Raw genomic sequence first — 22,462 nt, 5'->3', positions numbered from 1 at the left:
CTATATTACAATTGCCACTTCAGATAGCTGTGAAATTAGGTGATTAACTAGTTGGTACCTAACCTTCTAATTTCTGTATAAGTCTAATTACATGAAATAGAAGTGGGGGTTTTGATTTTTTACTTTGCTTTTCTGTTTGGAGTATCATTGTAACTACTGTATTGTAAATGACAGAAAATAATTGCATATGTTAAAAAAAAATAAGTTGTGTAAAAAAAAATTGGGGCCACATCAAAGTAGTTCATGAGCTTGTACTGAGCATGTATTTTTCAATCATCTTTTGAGGGGCAGTAAATCTTTTCCTTCATGTATTTGAAAATAAATAAATAAATAAATAAATAAATTATGAGCCACAACTCTTTGGCATAAGAAAGGATAGAAGAGGAGTAAAGAAAATTAAGTATCTGTGACCCAAGAGAAACGATGCTCTCAGAATTGGAACCTGCATCTGCCATTTCCCAGCCCTCCTGCATCCCTGTTTTAGCTGGCAACAAGCCAAGGAGTGAGACCAGTTAAGGCTTCAGTGGACAGACTCCCTGTGACCAAGACACTTAGTTCCACATCGCCTGACTTCCTTCACTTCCAGGCTAGGAAATCCTTCATAAATTTTACTACCTACCTGCCCATTGAGCTTGGGCTTCAGATAAATAGTGTTTTATTGCTGGAATAGCTTTTGCAAAATCTGCCATTTCTCCCACTTAGTGTGGGACAAATAGCAGATTTGGTTCAGGGACAGCCCAGCACCTTGGACATTTATGTTTTGAATACAGTTGGCTTGTTTTACAAAGACAGCAGGAAGGTGGGCAACAATATAAGGCCTCTTAGGAAAGGACAGGTAAGAAAACTCAACAGAATCGGTCTCCCTCATCAGTCTTGACCACAAGATTGCAAAGATCTGTGAGGGAGGCTTTGCCTTCAGTGTAAGGATGCAGCTCCTGACATTACACTCCCACAAACAGAAATCCATGGCACCCCTTAGGTTACTCAGCAGAATGCAAACAGTTAATTCTCTGGCTGTAACGCAGTCAGGATCATTCCATCATGAATTCAACAGAGACCAACCGTGAGTCACAGAGCAGCCTGGCATTGTTCCTGAAAGCTCTGAAGTCCACCAGCTTCTTGGATGTGTCCAATTTTCATGAATCAAAAGGACCTGATTCATGTGTAGTCACTCAGTGTCGTCTTGGTTGTGAAACACAGCACTCTTCCTTCCCAGGATGAGTATGGGTCTCATGATGGCCATATGTGACCCAACAAGAAGTGTGGTAGTATTAATTATGAAACTCAAATGCCACTAGTATATGTATTAACAACACTAACAGTTGCTGTATGCTTCCCTAGTCTTTGCTTTGATTCAGGCATATTTGGGATATTTTCTCACATCAGTTCATTGCTTCCTCACAATGATCCTGTGAGGTGTGTTTTTTTCCCCCAATTTTACTGATGAGGAAATCAAGGCCTGGAGACATTACCAATTTGCCCAAGGTTAAATAACTTGTAATGGAGGAAGTAGAGCCCATGAGGCAGTAAACAAACAACACAGGCAGTGTAGAGTTTGGTAGCTAATAACATGAATTTAAAAGCCACTGTTAGTTAGAATATGCTAACCTAACCCCACAATGTAAGGAATTAACACCATAGCAGGATGTTCCTTAATAATGTTATGGTCCTGGGCAAGTATTCAAGTCAGTGAGGCTGGTTTCCTCCGTTTAGTCATTTAGACACGAGGCTCCATCCATCTTGTGACCCTGCCATCCCTTGGGGTCTCATAGCTCTCTGCATACAACCAGCCTGATAACAAAGAGCATGCATAGACTCGAATGGAAAGTTTTCTGGGCCAAGACTGGAAGTGACAGACATCATTTCCGGTTACACGTCGTAGACCTTGTAACTTAGTCACAAGGTCACACCTCAGGCTAAGAGAGACTTTCCCAAGAGAAGGAAGGATAGATGTCGGTGGACACCAGCCATCTCCACTTGTATCAGACTCTCCATCCACGAAATATCCTTTCACACTGTTTCCCACACGTAACACAAACTTGCCCTTTTCCAAAGAGGGACTGCCCAGAGTCCTACTCTTTCACTGCAGAGGTCAAAGCCCAGTGTTTGCAGGTGACACACAGCTCTTTCCATTTGATAGAGATGTGGCTCCTTGTGATCCAATAGGAAATTCAGTATCTGTCCCATTTATACAATCATCCCTTAAACAATGGTGGGACAGGGATGAAATAACTAAAATATTCAAAATCCTTTCAGAAAAGGAAAAAATTGGGAGGAGGAGTTCAGTCAGTTAAGCATCCAACCTCAGCTCAGGTCATGATCTCACAGTTTGTAAGTTTGAGTCCTGCATTGGGCTCTGTGCTGACAGCTCGGAGCCCAAAACCTGCTTCAGATTCTATGTCTCCCTTTTTCTCAGCTCCCCTCTCGTTCTCGTTCTCTCTCTCTCTCTCTCTCTCTCTCTCTCTCTCTCTCTCTTCTCTCTCTCTCTCTCTCTCTCTCCCTCCCTCCCTCTGTCTCTCTCTCTCTCTCTCTCTCAAATAAATAAACATTAAAAGACAAGAAAAGGAATAAATGGGAGACACATAGCAATGGCAGAATTCTGATGGCAAACACTGGGAAGATCCCCTGTGCTGGCAGTGGAAGAAGTTTCTGGAATTGACCCTGACGCTGTTCTCTGGGAGGAATTCCGTCATCCATCAGTCTCCACTTTTCCTGGCTCAGGTCTGGGAGGTTCTTCTTCCTCATCCATTGTCCTCCATGACACACAGCTGAATTAGACCGTTAGGAGCATGTCATCCTTGGGGACTGTAACACTTTCACAGCCTGCTTTTTGCTTGTACAGTTTTTGGGGCTCAGTGTTGTTTTACAGCTCTGAGCATATCCAATCCACATTTGGCATTTGTTTAGACACCCAACTCACAAAAATTTACCAGGTTTCTGGTAAGTTCCACGTACCTGTAACCACATCCAAGACCAAAGTGTATCTTTCTTAGACATAATTCTTAACTATACTTTATTTGTCTGCTTCTGGTAGCCAATGCCCTTTTTGCTCAAATTAACAATAGTTACTGAGAGGCCATATGAAGCAGTAGGCTTAGGTGCAAGGGATCTGATCTTTGACACAGAGATGATTCTCTTACTTAAACAGAGAAATGGACATTTATGGCTCAAATTCTTTGTTTTTAATGTTTGTTTATTTTTGAGAGAGTGCAAGTGGGGGACAGGCAGGGAGGGTGTACATTGGGAAGACCCTCTGTTCTGGCAGTGGAAGAAGTTTGCACCCTCTGCAGGGGATCCGAAGAAGACGCCACGCTGACAGCAGTGAGCCCCCACTGGGGCTCAGACTCATGAACCACAAGATCATGACCCGAGCCAAAGTCAGACACTCAACCGACTGAGCCACCCAGGTGCCCCCAAATCCTTTTTTAAGTGCATCCTTTATTTGTGGACTCCAAAACTAATCTATTTTACAACTCTCTAAGTCCATTAATATTTGGGTTCTATCCAACTCGGCTTCAAAAAAACAACCAGTTCAGCTCTTTCTTTCTTGTAACACCTTGCTAAACACAGTAAGCAACAATTACCATACAATAACATTCTGGTTTTTTCCAATTTTTTTCTTTAAGTGCTCAAACTCTAAGAACTATTCACCTTCCAGGCTTCACAGACAACAGTTTTTCAAAAACACGGTTTTGCCACAGGATAACGCAGATCTCTCTCTCCCCAGCCTATCCTGATTTCTTTCCACCTGCCACTTCACAGCTATGCCAACAGCACAGTGTTGTTCAGGTTTTTGTAATGATGAATCCACACTCAATAAACTAGGATGCTGTAACAAACAGACTCAAACATAAAATGATTCAAACTATTAGGATTCTATTTCTTGCTCAGATAACAGGTTGGGTTCAGGTTGCCGAAGATGGTTCTGCTCCATGAGGCCATTCAAGGATTAACTTTTTTCTATCTTGTGATTCTGCTATTACCTAGAATACAGAGGGCTTCATGAAAGCAAGGAGTGGTGATGTGGGCCAGATCCACAGGGGGGTGCAGCACTTCTGTTCACAGTTCATTGTGAGAAGTGAAACCCTAAGCCACACATTATTATGAGAAAGGTTAGCTTTACACCCAAAGAAAAAGTGAACGGATGTTAACAGACACTTAGTAATCGTTACCATAATCACTAAGTTGACATTTTGTACGTCAAATACGATAGACCGGGTGCCTGGGTGGCTCAGTCAGTTAAGCACTGACTCTTGATTTCATTTCAGCTCAGGTCATGATCTTATGGTTTGTGAGTTTGAGCCCCATGTCGGGCTCTGTGTGCACAGTAGGGAGCCTGCTTGGAATTCTCTCTCTCTCCCTCTGCCCCTCCCCTGCTTGCACATGCCCCCAACTCTCAAAAAATTTTTTTAATTTTTTTTATGTTTTTTATTTATTTTTTAGAGACAGAGAGAGACAGTGCGAGCAGGGGAGGGTCAGAGAGAGAGGGAGATACAGAATCTGAAGCAGGCTCCAGGCCCTGAGCTAACTGTCAGCACAGAGCGCAACACGGGGCTCGAACCCATGAACATGAGCGCATGACCTGAGCGGAAGCCAGACGCTTAACTGACTGAGCCACCCAGATGCCCCTGCCAACTCTCAAAATTAAAAAAAATACTTTAAGTAAAAAAATACAGTAGGCTCACATGAACATTATAAATTGCCATAAGCACCATATTTAAGTAGGTGATTGTTCAGCTGCGGGTGATATACCTGTATTTGTCAAACTTGCCCGCTCATCAGAGAAACTGCTTGCTGAAAATGCAGATTCTTTAGTCCATGCTGCAGTGTTAGTCGGCTGCACCAGACCCACGGAGAGACAGAGCTGTAAATATAAATTTCAACAAGCATCCTAAGTGTTTCCTATTAAATGGAATCTATTAAACTGCCATTTTATAGTTCAAAATCTTTTGGATTTCATAAGTTCATGTAGTTCCATCTAATGTAATTTAGCAAGTTCAGAAATCCTTTCTTTATACTATAAAGATGCCTATAAATCCAGTTTAAGAGGAACAATTCTATGATAACACATCAATCACTAAAAAGCAACTTAAAAATAGATATCCACATATATGTTTTCTTGACTTGGGAGTTTCTAACAGGGAAAATTGTGTAAAACAGAAAAGGTCTTTAGAGCCTCTCAAAAACAAGTAGCAAATTCCTAAATGAAGACTAGAGTGCTCTCACCAAAGACCTGCTCTCCGATCTCAGGCTCGGGCTCCCAGGGACCCTAGAAGAAAGAGAATGTACAAGGCTGAGAATCAGAAGGTGCTGCGGGAGGGCTGAGAGGACGGGGTGGGGGTAGGGAGGCCCCGGAGCTCAGAGTGGAGATGAGCAGAAATTGTAAAACAGCAGCAAGGGGGCTAACTAGGCAAACTGAGGTGCCCCAGCACCAGCTGCTGGGAGAAAAGCCTGCGCCGTGACTGCGGCCCCACAACCGTGAATCTGTCCACAGAGCCTGCTGTCTGTAAAACGCGCATCAGCCTGTGAGCTGTGAGCTGGGCTCAGCGAGGGAAAATTGGAGAACACCTCCTCTCATGGGAAGAAGCAAAGGAGTCTTGAAAAACAGGAAGGAGCCTGGGACCCTTGGGGTGGTTTTTGGTGCAGCTCTGCATGTCTTGGCACTATTTATTGTTCTTCCATATCCACCCGGCCCTACGATTATGAAATGAACATAAACATCTGTTTCCCTTTGGCCAATCCCTCTGTTCTTCATGCTCTGACCTACATTTGGGGAAAAGGAGAAAAAACAAAAATGGAAAACCTCCTGAAATGCAATCACTGAGAGTCCAGAGACTACTTCTTGGGTTAGAATCTGGCTCCGAAAAGGGACAGCAGGTCAATGATGGGGGAGGCAGAAAACTCAGAACTGGGACTCAGGCACCCTTACCCAGTCAGCCAGTTAACAAACAGCCCTGCTAGTGGGGACCCAGCCTTCCTTTGGAGATTCTCCAGCGGTTCTAATACGAATCTGTCAGCTAAGCCTCAGAATGTGATTCTCCTTGCCAACAGGGGAGAAGCAATGTTCTGTGTGGCCTGAGCAGGATGCAACATAGGGAACAAAATGGCTTCCTGGTCCTTTTGCAATCGTATCGACAGTTGATTAAGAAAAACAGGAATTCACTAATACTATTTAGCTAAGTGTGCAAACCCTCGTGTTATTTTGCTCTCTTCTTTGAGTCTCACATTGTCTCCAGGTAGTATCTTCTTCCACCTGGCAGGAAGGATCCAAATCTCTCAGCTCAAATTTATCTCTTTGTGAGACCAGACCACTCTGATTCAATTGGGCTTCCTTTCAAGAACTATTTTCTCTGAAGTTACTATCTCGGTTATTTAATTGTCTTTTTTTTTTATATCCCTCTAGCATGCACATGTCACAAAGGCAAGCTTCTGTTGTCTTCACTCTATGTGTCAGCGCTGGGGCACGAGCCTATGACGCCATAGACACTCAGAGATATCTACTGAATGATTGAATGAATGTATGTATGAATGACACCTCAGAGTCTCACAGTGTTACCCACTGCACTTACACTAAAGTTAGCGTTCTGTGTGAATAGTCAGGATAATTTTCTATATTGAAATTTGATCCTCTGACATCTTAAAAGGATATATCCTAAGTATCATAAACATAACTTCAGAAAGATTATACTGGCATGGTTTAGAACTTATAAAGCAATTTTATTTTTCTGGGGAAAAAATTACAAAGGATTTGGCCTAGTCAAATTTCCAAGATGTGAGTTCTGAGTGATTTAACTAGGCAAAAAGTTGTTTTCCTATTTATATAAAGCATTTCTTTTTTAAAATTATTATTTTTTAAATGTTTTCTTTATCTCTGAGACAGAGAGATACAGAGCGTGAGAGGGTAAGGGGCAGAGAGACAGGGAGAGACAGAATCTGAAGCAGGCTCCAGGCTCTGAACTATCAGCCCAGATCCTGATGCGGGGCTCAAACCCATGAATGTGAGATCATGACCTAAGCCAAAGTCAGAAGCCTAACTGACTGAGCCACCCAGATGCCCCTATATGAAGCATTTCTGTTTTTTAGTATTTTAAATACTAGAGGCAAAAAGAAAAACTTAATTCCTTAAAGTTTGTGTTGTAGAACTTCCTTTTTATATATGAGACTAATAACGAGGAAAAATCATAAGTCAACCATCTCTTTAATGTATAACAGGTCTAAAACTCCTAGGAATTATGACTGATATTTACGAAATATAATCATTCATTAGCTAGAAAGTATAGTAATTTTAAGCTGATATGCTTGCAAGAAATGCAATGGATATGTTCATATATATTAACAATGAGGCATTTTAATGATCTCACAGTTCATGAGATCAAGTCCCGTGTTAGGCTCTGCACTGACAACATGGAGCCTGCTTGGGATTTTCTCTCTCCCTCTCTCTCTGCCCTTCCCTATTCTTCTGTGCACTCTGTCTTTCCCAAAATAAATAAATAGACTTTTAAAAAATAGTGAGGCATTTTATACTTGTCAAAGTAAGAGTTATTAGAAGAAAGTTGGCTATGTTCTCTCTCTCCCTCTCTCTCTCTAAAGACTCCTTTCTACTAATGTTGGATACACTTATACTATGAGCCCTAAATGCTTCTTTCCTCATCCAAAATGAATTTTGCATGACACTTGCCATAGTTCAAGCTGGTAAATATGAACCTTAAGAATGTTCAACAGTAAATATATTTTTAACCAACCTTTCCAAAGAGAGAATGAGTGTTAAATCTTAAGTGTCACTATTAGGCACAAACTTTGCTGTAGAGGTTTTATGCTATTCATCCCATTCATTTACTCTCTTAATAATCCTCCATACCAAGTCCTCCCTTTTTAGAAAGACTGAATCCATCAGGCAGCAGACTGAAGCTACTTCCTCTCACTCAAGGTCAGCAAAAATGGAGACATCCTTAGTATCATCCTCAGAATGATGGCTCTTAATGTATTCAAAGACAGAGGAAATTTTCATTCTCATCTTCCGATAATACACCCAAATCTTTCCAGCTCCCTTCATTGATACCTGACCTTGTATTTCCCCATTTTTCATGGGTAGCTTCTCACAAATTCAGTTTACGTCAATCACGAGACTCGCATTTCAAATCCAAAGCTGGCAGACAGTAGCTTTTATCATTGTCCACTGGGAATGGAGATCTCATCAAAATAGGTACAGTCCTGACAGGATGTAAAAGTCTAAACTAAACAATCTTTTCATGGACTTCTAACTTTTGTTTTCTTTTTTGCTTGTTATTTAAATTAAGTTAGGTCAATCTGACTAATGTAAAGGACCAGAGTCATCCATATGGGAGTACTACATTTCTCTCCCAGCATTTTAATAAACTTCTATTAAGTTATTCCCAGGTTTATCTACATTATAATATCATGTTAAGACCTTCAATACACCAGATTTCTTTGAATCCCAAAATTAATCTTGGCTCCACATTTTTTGGTATTACAGGAGACATTTTGTTCCCTGTGGTTACCAGAGATCATGGTGTTTTATAGTACTTAATACCCTATCCTTGTAACAGACACTGGTCCTACTAGGATTTAGTATGCAATAGACTACAAATCATCCTGAATGACTTTTATGCTTCACTTAGTTCCTACCAGTTAACACATTAAAAGGTTTTTTACCAGACATCCTATTTGGCAACCAAAGCAATTACCATAGATTGAATTTCAATTTGACAAAAGACATCTTAATACAGGGTAGTCTAGCACTCGGTGGATTTTTCTGGATCCAGGGAGAATCTTAGGCTCCAAGCTATCAGAGTCTTGGAATACTTACAAGAGATCATGAGTTATTTTGGACCCTACTGCATCATCAACTAACCTTAACTATAGTAATTTACCCAGTAAAAGAAATTGCTTCACATCACGCCTAGTTCTATATGTGAGTCCTCAAATGACTTCCAGACTTTCAAGTGTTAGATGTCCAAGCGTTAGTGCTTGCGGAGGTGGCTGAGGAGTGAAGGAGTTCAGGAAACAAACAGAAACATAACTTTTAAAGCAACTATGCAACATTTGAGAAAACACATTCTATTTTCTTTCAGTGTCACAAGGAGCTAGTTATCCCTCCATAGTTTTCTTTTCTGATCACATCACTGCCTCAGGTTTTCCATCTTCTCCCACCTCATGAACAGCTGAGATGCCTGTTCCCCCTCCTGCACTGCTGGTGGGAGTGCAGACTGGTGTAGCCGCTCAGGAAAACAGTGCGGAGGTTCCTCAAGAAATTAACAGTAGAACTCCCCAAACCCAGCAATAGCACTGTGAGGGATTTACCCAGGGAATACAGAAGTGCTGATGCATAGAGGCACATGAGCCCCAATGTTCACAGCAGCACTTTCAACAATAGCCAAATCATGGAAAGAGCCTAAATGTCCATCACCTGATGAATGGATCAAGAAGATGTGGTTTATCTATACAATGGAGTACTATGTGACAATTAGAAAGAATGAAATCTGGCCATCTGTAGCAACATGGATGGAACTCGAGGGTGTCATGCTAAGTGAAATAAGTCAGGCAGAGAAGGACAGATACCATATGCTTTCACTCATAAGTAGAACAGGAGAAACTTAACAGAGGACCATGGGGGAGGGAAGGGGAAGTTACAGAGAGGGAGGAAGGCAAACCATGAGAGACTCTTAAATACTGAGAACAAACTGAGGGTTGATGGGGGTGGGGGAGAGGGGAAAGTGGGTGATGGACATAGAGCAGGGAACTTGTTGGGATGAGCACTGGGTGTTGTATGGAAACCAATTTGACAATATATTAAAAAAATAAATAAATAAATAAATAAATAAATGCCTGTTCCCTGTGACAGGAGGGAAAGAATTTCTATTCTACTGATGGTGACACTTAGCTCAATTTTTGGTCAATGTCTGGTTACTCCCACAAACCCTGCAATTAACTCAGAGCCCAGAGGAAAAGCATCAAATAAAGCATTTTGAGGGTGACATGGATCAGCCCACAGAATGATCTATTTTTCCATTAAAAGTTGTTACCATTTTTCTATTTCTTTGTAAGTGGACACTGCCAACCTTAAACAAAATATCTGTAAAGGGTGACTTCAGAAGATGCAATGCACATGCTTTTTTCTTTTCAGGTTTTCAAAATCAATAATCTGCTGTTGAAAGATACATGACATTCTCAAGAAAGAGCCTCATAAAAATAGTTTTCATTCTTAGTCTTTCCATGTTCTCCTACTTTTTTTTTATTTTTTAAATGTTTATTTATATTTGAGAGGGGGGTAAAGAGAGAGTTCATGAGCAGGGGAGGGACAAAGTAAGGAGACACAGAATCTGAAACGGTCTCCAGGCTCTGAGCTGTCAGTACAGAGCCCCATGCAGGACTTGAACTCATGAACGAAGGAGATCATGGCCTGAGCTGAAGTCATACACTTACCTGACTGAGCCACGCAGGCGCCCCTGCTACTACTTCTTTAAAGGATTCCAAACTTTCTCTGGTATGTGCATGTTTTCCTTCCCTTCAGCAGTACCTCCACACAGTGACTTCTACATGAAACGGAATGTACATCTTCTAAGAGAAAGGCAGTGGTATATTAACTTGACAGGCAGCCAAATTTCATGCTAATGCTATTTAAATTTTGTCTTTTATTAGGGAAAAAGATACTTTAGAAATACTTTAATGGCATATGTGAAAATCATAGAAATTCAGTTATGGTAATTATACCATGATGTAAAAGAATTCAGAAAGGACTGCATATTTCTGCCGAGGTGCATTAATCAGCGATTCAGAAGGAATAATGCACGTCCACCCCTGAGCGATGTCTAGCCAATCTTTAAAGAGAGAGAAATGAGTAAAAATTTTCTCCACAATTCTTCAAGGACAGGGTTCTTTCAGCCCCAAACTGGTACTTTTTCCACTAAGATCTGCTGGGATCCTTTCTTCTGGACAGATGGTGAAGCTCCTTTATTACTCCCCAAAATTCTGCTCTTTCTCATTTTTACATCAAGTCTCAGAAACATACTGTCTCTTGTTTTCTAGGGATGAAGACCAGCACAGGAATGCCTGGCCCCTGGAGTCCCTGACTCTAACTTCATCTCACTCCCCAGGGAAGGTGTTGTTTGAAAGTAGGGGCTGCCTGGAGTTCTGTTCCATTAAAGTCAGAGCGGGCTCTTTTCATGAGAACCGTGTGTTCTCAGAAAACATCCAAGTGTTGCCTGAGTTACAAAAGGCTACCAAACTCCTTCCTCCTTCATACACACTGTCCTTCTGTGACCAAAGATGTAGATATTCAAAAGGCAGAACTGGACTTTTTTTTTTTACTAAAGAATCTAGCATTATGCCTATCTCTAAATATCTATATTGTTGTGCTTGGTCTCTTGAAGTAATAAAATCCCCTAAGCTTTCCTCCTCCATCTCTGCTGTCTCTCAGTGATATGAGTATCATCCCCCCTTAAAATACCTGCTTTTCTCCCCTCTGCCAGGTTGCTTCTCCTAAGAAGGAAAGGCTCTTTCCTCCATCACATGTGGGCTTATAGTGGGCACTGACTTATAAATGCTAATTCTATTTCGAACACCAAAGAAAGGATGTAGCACCTTTTCCAGGGTGAGGAACACAATGGATGCCCTACTGATGAAAAGCACTTCACAAGTCTTCATGGTCTTAAAACATAAAATGAAGGAGTTAGACCAGACAGGTTTAAAGATACTTTGCTGTACAATTTCCAAAATGGTTTTGGCACATCCCCCTTCAAAGGATCTGAGATGATTTGGGTGTGAATGGACCCACTTCATAGTGGGAGCAGCCTGGCATTGTGTTGGGTCCGAATGTCAAGAGGACAAGGGCGGAGGAATGCAACTTCTTCAAAACGGGTTTTATTTCTTGCTCTCCTCATCTCTGTGTATCTGGGGGGGGAGGGGGAAGCAAGGGAGGAGAGAAAGGGGACATGGAGTAGCCCCTCGTGCCCTAAGCTCACCTATCACTGTTGATGACAAGTGCCAAGAATGATTAACAACAAAATTTGGGGCTTGTGGGCAGATAAATGGACCTTAAATTTGCTTCTCCTGGAATTCAAAGCTGAAAGCCATTAGTGAAGATGTTGGAGGCACCTCCATATGTTATCCAGACTGATGCATATAGTGGAAAAGTAGGAGATTATCATCAACCATGTGGACTAGTGCTAGAGTAGGACCTATTAGTCTAAGAAAAAGATTCTGTGGTTCTGTCTGTCTCTAGATCCCCACTGCATCTCTTTGCAATGAACTCTCAGCATCGATAGATGCTCTTCCTTGGAGAAGTCTTTTCTCTCATTTACATCCAAGTTCTGCATTTACACATGCCGTTTTTATCAAATGCCCTATTCTGCCATCAGCCCAGGTGATCCACAGAGGTGCACTGAAGCGGGGGGCACATCCAGTGAGTTCTTAGTGCCCAAAAGCTTCATTCTGTCCCCCATGAATCAGTGTTTTCCTCGCAGGAAGCTTACTGCCTGCAGTTTCATGAGAAACTGTTGTGAGAAAGTTGTGAATTAGTCATAGAGGCTAACTTTCATACCAATTCTATCAGCTCAAGGCTGGCAGCAATGTTTTCAATATGAGCAATCCAACCTTGAATTTCATGGACATCTCTGGAAGACTGAAATAAGTGCAATCCAACTCATTGTTAATAATCTTTCTCTCTTTCTCTCCCTCTCTCTTTCTCTCTCTCTCTCCCTCCCTCCCTCCGTGTGTGTGTGTATGTGTGTGTGTGACAGAGACAAAGAGATAGAGACAAAAGGAGAGAAACCCCAACTCTCTTGGTAGAAAAAAGAAGGAAGGATATATGCTAACATGTTCCTTATATATTGCCATTTCATAGATAACTCTGTTCTTCCAGATTATGGTTCAATCTCATCCCAACAAGATAGCTTCAGTATGTTTGTTTTTAAGAAAAGATGGCATTAGGGGTGGCTGACTGGCTCATTCAATTAAGCATTGAACTTCAGCCCAGGTAATGATCTCAGGGTTGGTGAGTTCAAGTCCTGCATCAGACTCTGTGCTGGCAGCTCAGAGCCTGGGGTCTGCTTCAGATTCTGTGTCTCCCTCTCTCTCTCTTTGACCCTCCCCTGCTCGCACTGTCTCTCTCTGTCTCTCAAAAAAATAATAATAATAAAAAACATTAAAAATTTTTTAAAAATAAAAATAAAAAAGTACCTACCAAAAGTAAATAAACACTTTATAAAAAGAAATAAAAGATGATATTATACTTAAAACTTTAAAATCCCATTTCATAGTCCAATTTTACTCCACCACAAAAGCCTTTAAAAATAGCTTGTTGAGCAAATTTATTACAACCATAACTCTCTCTAACACATAATTTTGCACTGAAACCAGGTATCTAGGAAGTAACCTGTCTTCTTGATAACACAGCATTTGTGGGGGTCCCCAGGCAACTAATCTATATTAGCCAAACATCCCCAAGAAGTCACAAATTTTATAATGCCATGAACACATTTTGTGTGTTGGAAAACACTACCGAATGTTATTGTTTCCTACTAGTAATACATCCCTGTATTTATTAAATGCACCACAAGTGTAGAATGACATAAGATGTAACTGGCCACAAAGTACAGCAAAAGCATAAAAGCAAATACATCTTTCTTCCCCAGCCCAGCATCGCCAAGAATGCAGTTAATCCTGATTTGTTCCTTCACACATTCATAAGCAATATGGATGTGCGGGTGCCAGAAACAGGGCTCAGAACCAAGATATCTGTTTCATGTACTATAACTCGTACATACAGCCTGTGTGTTCCTTTTATGGGTGGAAATGCTTCAAAACTGTTGGCATTATCTCGGCAGCAGGTGTAAAGAGGGGCTGGGAGAGGGTCTCCACCGCTCAAATCATCCAGCTGCAGTACCATAAGTATCGTTTCTAATCGAGAATGTAAATCCATTTTTACGACCTTAAAAAGACTCACAATAAGAACATTTGGATATTAAAACACTCTATTCTAAAGACATAATTGTACTGTTTACTCTTGATAATATACCTCAAACAACCTATTGCCTAGTGAAAAATCCAGGCCAACTTTATACCAAATTCACAGAGTACTTAATGAGTACAATTAGTCCCTACTAGGGTAGATCCAGAGTTTGGCTGTTTGGAAGATTGTGTTAGTTTCTTTCTTGATCTCCCTAGAATTCTCTGACTTCTAAGTTAATTCTCCCCCTTTTCCTGTACCCCTATCCTGGGGGCCTCTTGCCAGGTCCCAGCATTGTTCCTCAGACCCTCAATTCATCACAGTTTGGGAAGTGATTGGGGTCAACCTTCATGGGAAAGCATTTTCCCCAATTACATCCAACTATCACTTAAACAATTATAATCACTTTTACACATATAATTTATACATTTTTAAGATATAGTTGGAAGTTGATGGTGAGGAAAAATTTTTCATGGAAGCAATATAAATTGCCTCTAGCTTTCCACAAGAGAGTTGTATTTGCTACCAAAGAAAAGACAGGAAATTAACTTGTAATAATCCCATCCCTGTTTTCATAAATAACGAAGTCTTTCACTTCTCAGTTTCAACTCTAAAATGTCTGTTGAGAGCTTCAGAAAGTCAATTTAATGTTTGTATATTCTGTAAAAATTTTATATTTACATTTTGGGACTTCTGATATGACCATGATTCCAGTTTTCTCCTCTTCCTGAAGATCATCCAAAAGAAAAAAAATATGGTAAACATAAATAAAACTATGTTTCCAGTACAACTAGGACATAAATTCCAAAATATGTTTAACAGGGTGCCCAAAACAGCAGAATTCACTGAAGAAAAAAGGAGAGAGGTAGAAAGGAGCTGAGGAGACAGAGCCCATGGTGACAGGTCTCAAAAACTGCTAACAAAAAAAACAAAAAACTTTTTAAGGTGAAAGACATATAGAAAATAAAAAATGATTATCCATGTATACTAAGGAGTGCAGAAAAGAGAAGAAACTGAGGGTGTTACAGGCCTCCACAGACCTGGTTCAGATTCTGGAAGCTAATCAGAAAGAATCATACAGATAATTCCATGTCCAAGAGAGATTTAGTCCAAGTATTTAAGGACACTTCAATATTAGAAAATCTATTCATAAAATTCATTCTATTAATAGGTCTAAGGAGAAAAATAGTATAGTCATCTTCATGAAGATTGACAAAACATTATAAAAATTAACATTAAAATTTGATTTAATAACAACAGCAAAATAGGGACTCGATGGTGTGATAGCCTCCAAAGATAACCATTGTCAATCCTCCCCTCCTACTCTAAATATGTCACTCCACCATCATGAAGTAGAGTTTATTCCCCAGCTCTCGGATCTCAGCTGGTCCTGTGACTGTCTTGCCCAAAGGCATGAAGAGAAATTGATTTTCGAGCACACTGGAGCCTAGGATTTCCTTCTTCATAGAACCCAGTTGTCAATGCAGTAAAGCCCAAGATATGTGGAAGTAAGAAGAACTAAGGCACTCTGGTCAATAGCTCCAGCTGAGTTCCCTTACAATGTAGCACCAACTGACCCACATACGCATGAGCCATCTTAGTAACTCCAACCTAGTCAAGCCTCCAGGCAAGCTGAGGTATGATAAAGCAGAAAAACTGACCACCCAAGTCCAGTTAACCATAGACACATGAGATAATAAAGCGATTATTATTTTAAATCTCTAAATTTTGGTATGTCTTCTTATGCAGCAATAGGCAACTTAAACACACAAGGATTTTGTTTCTATATCTTAGTCTAAAAGCCAGCATCATGCTTAATAGGGAAAGGTGAAAAATATTTCCACTGAAGTTAGGATTAAGGCAAACGTTCCCAAATTACCATTATTATTTAACATGTTATGGGAGGAATAGGATGATGCACTTGGATAAGAGAAAAGTATTAGAGGTGTTTTCCCAAAACAGGTCTATTCTTTCACCTCCATCCATTCTGGTCTCTGCTATTCCTTGAATGTAAATTTCCCCTTCAGAGATCTTGTTCTTGCTGTTCCCCCTGCCTGGTACTTATGCCCCAATAGGCAAGTGACTGGTGTGCTCACTTCCTTCAGGGATCCACTCAAATACCACGTTATCAGAAAGTCTTTCTCAATCACACTGTATAATGATGAACTACTCTACACTTGCCTTGCATTTGTAACCACATAAAATATTGTCCACACATAAGTGTGCACACACACATCGCATTCTTGCATCATTTGCCTAATAAAATGAGGGGACATACCTCTAGCAGTGAGAAGAATGCTTGGCACTCAGTAAAGATCTTATGAATGAATGAATGAATGAATGAACATTTACAAGGGTACATTCCTTTGTAATTATTTTTATATGTTAGTTCTTCCTTAGTTCCATAACTATTTGTATCCAGCCCTGCCTTTTCCCTGTGATTTTATGTAACCTTTATAGTGGATATTAGAGCATATTTATGAAAAAGCACAGAAAAATTAACCAGTTGCATAATTCAGTGAACCCAACCATCTTGCTGGGTGACATTAACAGCTTAGTCAAATAAATCAAAATTACTCCTTTATAACATGCCATGCTTAAACTATCATTTTGTCTGGTTATGTGGGCAAAGAATTAGCCATGCTTTTGCAAAATTGTATCATATAATTATCTTGCATAGCCATGTTAGGAATGGATACGTACATAGATAGAATAGTCAAGAACATGTGCTTTTGGAAGCATGCTACTCTTGATCTCAGGGTTGTGGGTTCATGCCCCATGTTGGATGTAGAGATGACTTAAAAATAAAATCTTTAAAGGAAAAGAAGAAGAAGAAGTGCTTTCTATTAGATATAAGTAAATTAGACACACAGCTCTCTCATTCACTGGTAATTTTTATTTTGGTCAATTCATTTGATTCTCTCATCTGTAGTGAGTTTTTTTGGAGGGGGTGATATTTTGTTTTGTTTTGTTTTGTTTTCAGTAGGCTTCACACCCACCATGGAATCCAACACAGGGCTTGAACTCACAACCCTGAGATCAAGACCTCAGTTGAGATCGAGTTGGATGCTTAACCAACTGAATCACCCACACACCCGCTTATTTTTATTTATTTATTTTGAGAGAGAGAGAGAGTACATGCACATGTGAGTGGGGAAGGGGGCAGAGAAAGGAGGAGAGAGAGAATCCCAAACAGTCTCTGGGCTGTCAGCATGCAACCAAACGAGAGGTCAATCTCATGAGTCATGAGATCATGACCTGAGCTGAAATCAAGAGTTGGATACTCAATCAAATGAGCCACTCAGGCGCCCCTAGTCTGTAGTTTTGTTTATGTGTAAAATGAAGATATAATGGGACTTGCTTCATCTAGGGCATATGAAGATTAACTGAGTCAATGTCTAAATATATTTATCAGTGTTGAGTAAATGTCAATAGCTTTTGCTCTTGCTGTTTTTGTTGATGTGGAATAGATACTTGATCCAACTTCTTTGCCGTTCTATAACATCTGACCTCCTAGACTGTGTTTTCCCTAACTATGGTCAGTTTGGAAACAACATAAAAGGTCCAAGAGGCTAACTCAAAATAGATTGATGTTAGTTGGTTTGGTTCATGAGACACTAAAATGAGGATGGGAGTTATGAAGTATACGTATATGACGATCTCTTCATAGAGAAGGCAGACTCATGGTACTTGGGTGTTAGGACGCTGACATGCCTAAGGCAGTGGATCACATGAAACAACCTTCTGGGGTCCCCTGGAGACCTACATTTTATTTTCCTTGGTAAAGCCTCCCACACGCTGTGGGTTTCATCAAATCATCTTCAACTGGAGAATCATAAGTGACAACCTCAAGTAAATGCTTACATTCTTGGGCATTCACGCATACTTTCTCTCCTTCTGATACTTGAGAAGATTAATTTTCACAAGTGCTTATTAAATTTAAATTCAAGATAGGAAAAGCTGTCTTACTTTCCCAAAACTACCCTTTGCTGATACAATAATCCCAAGGAATATTTATGCAACAGCACAAGGGAGAAAAGTAATTTGGGCACCTGGGGACTGGGAAAGGAGGAAAACAAACACAGGCTATTTCTTAGAGCCGCTTCACTCAAGGAAGTTTGCCAGAATATAGAGCTGACAGCTGACGTATAGTTGACCCCCGTGGGCACCTCTCTATGGCACAGTCCATATCGAAACAATAAACCATAGCTGGTTTAACCTTAAACCAGATTATCATGTTTCTCATAAAACATTGAGAAGAAACAATAAATAAAATGTGATTTCTGTGGTCGTGATGATTATATAAATGCCTATAGTTTTCAAGCAGTGAGTCTTATCCATTTGGCTAAGTTGATTAATCAGGAATCACCCTGACACATTTTTACAGTGTTTTCCCCCACCCCCATCTAAGGATGGGGAAACAGTGAGATTCAAAGTCCTACCATCTCTTAAGAAAGACATATTTTCATGACTTTTCTTTTTTATTGTTTGTTGCAATATTTATTCCATAGTCCTCTGTGGAGGTTTTATGCTTCTGATATGCTACGCCCATTGTGCTTATTTAAAAAAAAAAAAGTGTCTTTGTTTGCTATTATTTTCTTTTTTAATTGAAGTGTAGTTGACACACACGTTACATTAGTTTCAGGTGTACAACATGGCGATTGGACAAATCTATACATCATGCTGTGTTCACAAGTGTAGCCGCCACCCATCACCATATGCTAGTACAACTCAGCTGACTACATTTCCTATGCTGTACCTTTTATCCCCATGACTTAGTCATTCCGCAACTGGAAGCCTGTTATCTCTCACTTTTTGTCTGTTCATCTGTTTTGTTTATTAGATTCCACATATAAGTGAAATCGTATGGCACTTGCCTTTCTCTGTCTGACTTATTTCACTTAGCTTAATACCCTCTAGGTCCATCCATGTTGTCACAAATGGCAAGATATTCTTTTTATGACTGAGTAATATTCCTTTGTTTGTATGTATGTACAAATTTTGTAAATTATGTATATATTAAAATGTGTAAATTTTATAGATAGAAATATAGATATGCCACATCCTCTTTATCCATTCATCTAGTGTGAGTTTTCTTAATGCTTTAGAAGGTAAGGCCAGTGGCCAGTAGCCAAAGGATAGGTAAGCCATTCCAGGTTGAGGAAACTGTGAAGATCATGAAAAGTAGCATGTAAAAAAGAAATGGAAAGCTTACCTGGGAATTAAAAAAAATTGAGTGCTTTGTATTTTCAAACGGTAGTCAAGACCATGGCTTTTTAGCTCATACAAAGTGAGATATGAAATAAGTAACCTCTTGCCCAACCATTAGTTTGCTCACCTGTAAAAGAGTTAAATACCTACCTCACAGATATGCTATAAGGAATAAATAAGCTAATGTACAGAAAGCATCTAACAAGCACCTAATGCATGGAAATATTATTATATATTTTTATGATAACTTAGAAGTAGCATCATTGCTGAAAAGGTATTTTTTATCTCTTCCTGTCCTCTTACAGAGCTCTGAACAACTAACTGTGCCTTCTCTGAACTTGAGAGTCTTGGTGGGGGCAGGGAGAATCCCAAAGGATTTCTTCATTGTTTAGTCCACTCCCAATTTCCTGGCTCTGATGACGAGCAAAAGTGGAGATAATAGCCAGTCACAAAAGAGAACATATTGCAGGATTTTGGTTATATGGAGTGCCCAGCATAGGCAAATCCGTAGGGACCAAAAGTAAATTGGTGGTCTCCAAGGACTGGAGAAATGGGTCAATGAGGAGTGACTGCTAACGGTTATAATGTTTCTTCTGGAAGTGATGAAAATAATCTAACATTGATTGTGGTGGTGGTTGTACAACTCTGTGACTACACTAAAAAACCACAGGATTGCACACATTAAGTGGATGAATACATGGTATATGAATTCTATCTCAATTTTAAAAGCTGTAAAAAAAATTGAGAACAGAAAAAAGTGAAGACACTAATGTGATCTCTTTGCTTATAAAAGTTAAACTGGAACTGAGTAGTAGCTAAAGACTGAAATAACATGAGAGAAATTTTCCTTTCTAACCCTTACAAAGATTTATCAAAGTTCTCGATTCCTGAATGCATACGCAGAGTTTGACAGCTAGAGTAACAACCAGCTACCCGGTGAAATCACTCTTCAGTCTGTCCTCCTCCCTGTTCCTCCTGTGACTGATTTATTATTCATTGTTCTTCCCCTGAATTATTATAAGAGACTCTTAATCAGCTTGTCCTCTTTTCTTCGATTCAGTCTCTCTACCACCACCAGAAAGGTTTTCCAAACAAACATCCAAGCATCTCAATATCCCACTCCATATCACTCACTGGCTCCCAACCATTCCAGCATAGAATTATCTGTCCTTAATTGTTTGTGCTCCTACTCCTCTTTTTAACCCTATCCCCCCTCCACAAGCCCCCCCCCCCCATGTGGACCTTGACACTGGGCCAAACTGTGTGTTTGAATGAGGAGCAATGAATGATGTGTGTTCCACGTTGGTACAAGCCAACTGGTATGTCCCACCATCCTTGCCCACTTGGAAAACTCCTGCACATCCTTTAAAACACAGCTTACCCTTCACCTCCTTCTTAGAATTTTTGTTTCTCCAGTTCTACTAGATGATTTCTTTTCTATGATTCCTTCATTCATCCACTTATTCACCAAAAATATTTTGCGTGTCTGCTGTAGGTCAGGCACCTAACAACTTGTGTGTCCCTTTATTATACCAGACCTCATACAGCTGTAAGTTTTCACATTACTGCCCCCTCCCAATAGACTATGATCCGTCAACAAGGGGCATCGTGTTCTTTGGTTCATCTTAACATCCCTGCCTCAAGTATACTGCCGGGTACATTGTAAATGCTTAATGATTTCATGGACAAATGAACAGAGGAAACTACAGAGATTATTTGAACACTGCCAACATTACTTAACAAACCCCCTTTTACTTCGGTACAAAATACCTGATATATAAGAGATATGTTTTATTGGTAATAGTAACAGTAATGCCGTGTTTTGGTTGTTCAGATCTAAACAATATAGAGATGCAACCCACACACATATATATTATACACACATATAATTATATGTTTTTCATATTTGAACAGATGAAATAGACCATTAAAATAAGATGGCTTTTCTGGGGCACCTGGGTGGCTCAGTTGCTTCAGCACCAGACTCTCACAATCTGTGAGATGGAGCCCCACATCAGGCTCTGCGCTGACAGAGTGGAGCCTTCTTGGGATTCTCTCTCTCCCCCTCTCTCTGCCCCTCCCCTGCTCTGCATGTGCACACAACTCTCTTTCCCTCTCTCAAAAGAAATATTTTTTAAATAATAAAAATAATAATAAGATACCTTTTCTCACATTTGACTTTTCAGATCTTTTTTAAAAACATATATAAACTTGTACTTACAGAAATATAGGTGAATTTTACTGTCCCCACAGTTCCCAATCCACACTGTTACACAAACTATTTTGTTTTCTTTAACATCAGTTTCTCCTGCAAGCTGCCAACCAACATTTCCTGCCATTTGCTAAATGTACCCACTGAAGAATGATGACCCACTAAAGACATCAGTTCCCTTTCTTTTGACTTTATTTAAAAATCAGTAGGGGTGTCTGGGTGGCTCAGTCAGTTAAGCTTCTGACTTTGGCTCAGGTCATGATCCCACGGTCTATGGGTTCGAGTCTGTGGGTTTGAGCCCCACATTGGGCTCTGTGCTGACAGCTCAGAGCCTGGAGCCTGCTTCAGATTCTGTCTCCCTCTCTCTCTGCCCCTCCCCCATTCATGCTCTGTCTCTTTCTGTCTCAAAAATAAACATCAAAAAAATTTTTAAATAAAAAAATAAATAATTAAAACCAGTAAACTCGGAGACATTGTGATTCCGAAACACTATTATGTTTCTTGCCAAATTTATTCCATCTAATCTAAATCTCCAGAGGGTTCTATATTAATATAAAAGCATTCACTACTCTGGTAACTCTCTCTTTACTAATAGATTAAACTAAGTTCTTAGGCTGCTTCTTTTGGGATTCTAAATTATCCAAAGGCATACCAAAACTATTAGTAGTTTCAAAATATGGTACAGTCCACAAAAAAACTGGTCTGGACTGTTCAGGAAAAAAAAGGTAAGGAAAACACTCCAGATTAAATACTATGTTTTAACCTGATTGGATCCTGATCTAAAAAAAAAAAAAAAACTACGAAAGACATGTTGTGGGCAATTAATATGCAATGCATGTGTTTAATATGCAATAATTTAGGTTATATTGTAAATTAAGGTTAATTTTCTTGTATATAATAATATTACTGTGGTTTTGGGAAGAGTGTACTTATTTTTAGTTGATGCTGCTAAAGTACTTGTGGGTAAAATGTCACCCATATGTCTGTAAATCACTTTCAGATGGTTCAGAGGGAAAATCTGTTTGCATATACGTGGAGTTGTAAAGCATATCCGTACACGCCAAAATGTTCAC

The 22,462-nt window shown here is 39.9% G+C and overlaps 1 protein-coding gene and 1 long non-coding RNA gene across 2 annotated transcripts in view; one reads left to right on the top strand and one right to left on the bottom strand.

The window, feature by feature from the left end:
- RHOJ (ras homolog family member J) overlaps positions 1-22,462 on the top strand; it is an 80,686-nt gene that overhangs the window by 7,685 nt on the left and 50,539 nt on the right. The gene's annotated exons all lie outside the window — the stretch shown is intronic.
- On the bottom strand, positions 3,898-5,271 carry LOC115301962. The gene is made up of 3 exons (XR_003913374.1): positions 5,227-5,271; positions 4,753-4,864; positions 3,898-3,983 (listed from the first exon to the last, which is right to left on the bottom strand). It is a non-coding gene; the product is annotated as an uncharacterized LOC115301962 (long non-coding RNA).

This window comes from Suricata suricatta, chromosome 9 (genome assembly GCF_006229205.1).
Source record: "Suricata suricatta isolate VVHF042 chromosome 9, meerkat_22Aug2017_6uvM2_HiC, whole genome shotgun sequence".
NCBI classification, from domain to species: Eukaryota; Metazoa; Chordata; class Mammalia; order Carnivora; family Herpestidae; genus Suricata; species Suricata suricatta.
This window is presented reverse-complemented; position numbering and strand designations above follow the sequence as displayed.